This window comes from Mustela nigripes, unplaced genomic scaffold, assembly GCF_022355385.1.
Source record: "Mustela nigripes isolate SB6536 unplaced genomic scaffold, MUSNIG.SB6536 HiC_scaffold_1808, whole genome shotgun sequence".
NCBI classification, from domain to species: Eukaryota; Metazoa; Chordata; class Mammalia; order Carnivora; family Mustelidae; genus Mustela; species Mustela nigripes.
The window spans coordinates 1-5,616 of record NW_026741215.1 but is presented as its reverse complement, the minus strand read 5'-3'; the positions used below and the strand labels follow the sequence as shown (position 1 = coordinate 5,616).

General features: G+C 37.1%; 1 pseudogene; it reads right to left on the bottom strand.

The window, feature by feature from the left end:
- Positions 1-4,138: 4,138 nt before the first annotated feature.
- On the bottom strand, positions 4,139-4,739 carry LOC132008876 (coiled-coil domain-containing protein 50-like; annotated as a pseudogene).
- Between the last annotated feature and the right edge of the window lie 877 nt (positions 4,740-5,616).

Sequence of the window (5,616 nt, the reverse complement as noted above, 5' to 3'; positions counted from 1 at the left end):
TTCCAGATTGTCAAATTTGCTGGTGTGTAGTTGCTCATAATATGTTCTTTATAATTGTTTGTATATCTTTGGTGTTGGTTGTGATCTCTCCTCTTTCATTCATGTTTTTTATTTATTTGGTTCTTTCTCTTTTCTTTTCGATAAGTGTGGCCAGGAGTTTATCAATCTTATTAGCTCTTTCAAAGAACCAGCTCCCAGTTTTGTTGATTTGTTCTGCTGGTTTTTTGGTTTCTATTTCATTTATTTCTCCTCTGAGTTTTTATGATTTCTCTTCTGATCTTTATGATTTCTATCCTCCTGCTGGGTTTAGGCTTTCTTTGCTATTCTTTCTCCAGCTCCTTTAGGTGTAGGTTAAGTTGTGTACTTGAGACCTTTCTTTTTTTCTTGAGAAGGTTTATCTTGCTATATACTTTCCTATCAGGACTCTCTTTGTTGTTTCCAAAAATTTAGAATAGTTGTGTTTTCATTGTCATTTTTTTTCCATGAATTTTTTTTAATTCTTTAATTTTCTGGTTGACCCATTCATTCTTTAGCAGTATGCTCTTTAGCCTCTATGTATTTGAGTTTTTTACAACTTTCCTTTTATGGTTGGGTTCTAGTTTCAAAGCATTGCAGCCTGAAAATATGTGGAGAATGATCCCAATCTTTTGGTACCAGTTGAGACTTGATTTGTGATCCAGAATGTGATCTATTCTGGAGAATGTTCCATGTGCATTAGAGGAATATGTGTAATCTGTTATTCTGGGATAGAATGTTCTAAATTTATCTGAGATGTCTATCTGGTCCAATGTGTCATTTAAAGCCTTCATTTCCTTCTTGATTTCTTCCTTAGAGGATCTGTCCATTTCAGTGAGGGGGTTGTTAAAGTTTCCTACTATTATTATTAGTATTATTATTGATGCGTTTCTTTGATTTTGTTATTAATTGGTTTATATAATTAGCTGATCCCATGTTAGGGGCATAGATATTTAAAATTGTTAGATCTTGTTGGACAAAACTTGTAAGCATGGTATAGTTTCCTTTCTCATCTCTTACTATAGTCTTTGGCTTAAAATTTAAATTATCTGATGTAAGGATTGCTACACCAGCTTTCTTTTGATGTTTATTAACGTGGTAACTTGCTTTCCACCCCCTGACTTTAAATCTGGAGTCTTTAGGTCTCAAATGAGTTTCTTGCAGACAGCATATCAATGGGTCTTTTCTTTCTTCTTCTTCTTCTTTTTTTAATCCATTCTGATACTCTGTGTCTTTTGACTGGGGCATTTAGCCTACTTACATTCAGAGTTACTATTGAAAGCTATACAGTTAGTGCCCTTCTAGTGCCTGTAAGGTGACGGTTACTGTATATTGTCTTTGTTCCTTTTTGGTCTGTTACTTTTAGGCTCTGTCTTTGATTAGAGGACCACTTTCAATATTTTCTATAGGGCTGGTTTGGTGTTTGCAAATTCTTTTAGTCTTTGTCCTGGAAGTTTTTTATCTCTCCTATTTTCAATGACAGCCAAGCTGGATGTAGTATTCTTGGTTGCATATTTTTCTCGTTACAGTGCTCTGATTATATCATGCCAGTACTTTTGGCCTGCCTGATCTCTGTAGACAGGTCTGCTTCCAATCTAATATTTTTACTGTTGTAGGTTACAGACCTCTTGTCCTGGGCTGCGTTCAGGGTTTTCTCTTTGTCACTAGGAATTGTAAGTTTTACTATTCAATGATAGGGTGTGGACCTATTTTTATTGATTTTTAAATTTTTTAAAATTTATTTTTATTTTTTTATAAACATAAAATATATTTTTATCCCCAGGGGTACAGGTCTGTGAATTGCCGGGTTTACACGCTTCACAGCACTCACCATACACATACCCTCCCCAATGTCCATAACCCCCCCATTTTTATTGATTTTGAGGGGGGTTCTCTAAGCCTCCTGGATTTTTATGCTTGTTCCCATTGCCCAATTGGGGAAATTCTCTGCTATAATTTTTTCCAAAATACCTTCTACCTCTCTCTTTCTTTCTTCTTCTGGGATCCCAATTATCCTAATATTATTTCATCTTATGGTATCATTTATTTCTCAAATTCTGCCCTCATGGTTCAGTAGTAGTTTGTCTTTTTCTCAGCTTCTTTTTCTCCATCATTTGGTCTTCTAAATCACTAAATCTTTCTTCTGCCTCATTTATCCTAGAAGTAAGAGCCTCCATTTTTTTTATTACACCTCATCAATACCTTGTTTGATTTCAACTTAGTTAGATTTTCATTCCTGTATTTCTCCAGAAAGGGATTTTATTTCTCTAGAAAGGGATTCTCTAGGGTCTTTCATGCTTTTTTCAAGCCAAGTTAGTACCTTGATAGTCATCATTCTGAACTGTAGTTCTGAGATATTACTGTTGTTTGTATTGGTTAGGTCTCTAGGCATCCGTACTGCCTCTTGTTCTTTTTTTTTTTGTGGTGAGTTTTTCCACCTTGTCATTTTATACAGATAAAAAAGATGAATGATTGAACAAAATACTACAAGGGTGGCAATGATTCCAGAAAATTATATATTAACCAAGTCAGAAGAGACCCCAAACTGGGAGGAAAACAAAGGAGGAAAAAAGAAAAAAAATTATATTAGACTGGAGAATAGAACAGACAAAATAAGGGTAAACATGATGAAGGGATGGAATATGACTGTAAAGCTAAAAATTAAAAAATATTCTAAAAAAGGAAACAATAATTTCTTTGAAAAAGGAGAAAAAAAAAGGGGGAAAGAATGTGATTAGGCTGGAGACTAGAACAAAGACATGTGCTAGATTTAGGGTATATTCTGGCCTATTAGAAGAATCTGTGTCCCAGAATTAAAAAAAAAAAAAAAATAAACCTGTATGTATACAAAAAATAAAGTTAAATACAATGAAGGGATAGAATATGACTATCACAATGAAAATTTAAAAAGAATTTAAAAAGGTATTGATAAGATAAAATAGTTTAAAAAAAGTTAAAATAAGATGGAGGAGAAATTTTTACAAATAGAATGAGAAAAAAATGTAAAAAATTAACTTTCAAAGACTAAAGAATCATGGGAAAAAGTAATGAATTCTATGTGTTGCTTTCCCCTAGCTCTGGAGTTCTGCAGTTCTCATTGAGAGGAAACTTGTTCTTGGCTAGATGTTCTTGCTAATATACTGGGGAAGGGGTCTGTTGCAGTGATTCTCAAATGTCTTTGCCTGAGGTGGAACTGAACCACCCTTGCCAGGGGCCAGGCTAAGTAATCTGCTTGTGTTTGCTTTCAGGAACTTTTGTTCCATGAACACTTTCTGTATAACTTTGGAGGACCAAAATGAAGATGGTGGCTTCTCAATCTCTGGCCTTGGAGGAGCTGAGAGCTTGGGGGCCCTACTGCTCAGTGCACCCTCAAAGAAAAGCAGTTAATCCCTCTGTCTCCCAGGTCTCTGGCTGCAATCCAAGCTCACTCATCCTGTGACTGAGTTTTTCTATCTCTGGAGAATGGCCCCATTTGGAGTCTCCAAACCCAGCTGATTCTGGCACTGTGCTCCTGTGGAGCTCCTCTTGGAGGAGGAAGGGCGTTTCTCCCCTGATCTGCCCTTCGTGGGGTTCCTGCTGGGAGAGTAGTGGCCCAACTATGCCTCGGATTATGGTTTAAGGTAATCCTGAGCTTAGTTCTCCCCCCTTGGCTCTGTCTCTGCAGCCAGCTTCCCTGCTCTATACCTGGAAGGCTTGCCACACTCAGACACCCCTGGTCTTTTTTTGACTCCGTGGGTTCTGAGACCATACTATCCCGAAGAGTGATACCCCTTACCCCCTTAGCCTCTACAATGACATCCCACAGTGGAGTAGACTTCTAAAAGTTCCTTTTTGTGCTCAGCTGCTCCCTCTCTCGCTGGAAGCTGGCCCTTCCCCCCAGTTTGTCTTCCCATATGTCACCTTGGATTCACTTCTCTGCACGTTCTACCTTCTGGAAAGTGGTCTATTTTCTCTTCTTAGAATTACTGGTCTTCTTCTCTTTGATCTCCTGTTGAGTTTGTAGGTATTCAGAATGGTTTGATAACTATCTGCTGAACTCCTGGTGATATATTTTTTTAAATGAATTAAAATTATTTATGGTCAGAACACTTGAAGATAAATCTCAGGAATACAAATACAGGAGGAAAAAAATCAGTGTGGAATGCATTCTGTATCATCCAGTAATGTTTGCTACAGTGAGTCCGTTCTCAAGGCACATTCCTAGGGTTTTACTGCTTATGATGGAAACCTTTATGAGTGGATTCTGATTTTGAGAAATGATGCTTGGAATTATGCTGGTTTGTAAAATGAGTGTAATCCAAATCTTCAGCATCTGTCATGATAGGTGGTGGTGGCCGTGCTGGCCTGTCATTCTTAGAACGGTGAGGGTCATCACTCTCTTTCGACTTTGAGTGTGCCGATTTAGTTGTTTTTGGCTTCTAATCAGGGTTGTGCTTCCTTTTGTCCAAAGATGATTTCTCCCGCTCCTTGGCCTTCTTATAAGCTTTCTTTTCTTCAGCCATGAGAAGTCTAGCTATTTCCTCATCCTGGGATACTTGAACTGCTCTCATGTCCACCTGGGTAGCCAAAATTTCTTCTTCTTGCAGTTTTCTGGCAATTTCAGCATCATACCATTCCTAATCTCTGTGGGCCACTCGTGAGGGAGTAGAGAGAGCTTCTTTCATCCCTCTTGGCTTCATTCCTCCATTTTCGTAATAATAACTATCTCCATACACCTCTCCCATCTTGCTCCTCTCTTGCAGGTCCCATTTAATTAGATAACAAGTTAGCTTCTTTGTTTTACTTTTTTGGGCTACCATGAGAAATAACCTAAGGTGAAGTATTTTGTATGTTTAGTAAAATTGTTATCAATAAAACCACTTCCATAACATTGTATAGGTCGTTGTGCAAGAATCAATGTGATGTTTCCTTATTTCCATTTTTAATAGTATTCTATTGTAATTTTTTTCTGAGGTAGGGATAGTACTTAAGTAAGAGTCATTGCCACTGAAATTGGGATTTATATTTGAATTTGATGACAGTTTTTACTTCACTATCACATGAGGAAGGATATGTAATTGTATAAATTTTTGATAGATCTCTAGTTATATGTCCACCTTTATGATGAAAGATGAAAAAAGGGAAATGTCTTAAATCTAAAATATTTTGTAATGGATGGTCCCCAGAGGAAAGGTGAGTCGGGGGAAGGGTGAAAGAGGTAAGGGGGATTAAGAATACACTTCTCATGATGAGCACTGAATAAGGCATGGACTTGCTGAGTCACTATATTATACACTTGAAACTAGTATGACACTATATGTTAACTCTCCTGGAATTAAAATTGTTTTTTAAATTTAAGTTAAATATAAAAACAAAAAATAAAATATGGGTGTAGGGTTGCCTGGGTGTCTCACTCAATTGAGCACCTGCCTTTGGCTCAGGTCATGACCCCAGGGTCCTGGGATTGAGCCTGCTTCTCCCTCTGCCTGTTGCTCCCCCTGTTTGTGCTCTCTCTGTCTCTCTCTCTCTCTGACAAATAAATAAAATCTTTAAAATAATAAAGTTAGTAAAAAGTAAAAAAATAAATAAAATGTGTTTGTAATGCAGATACTCAGCACAATC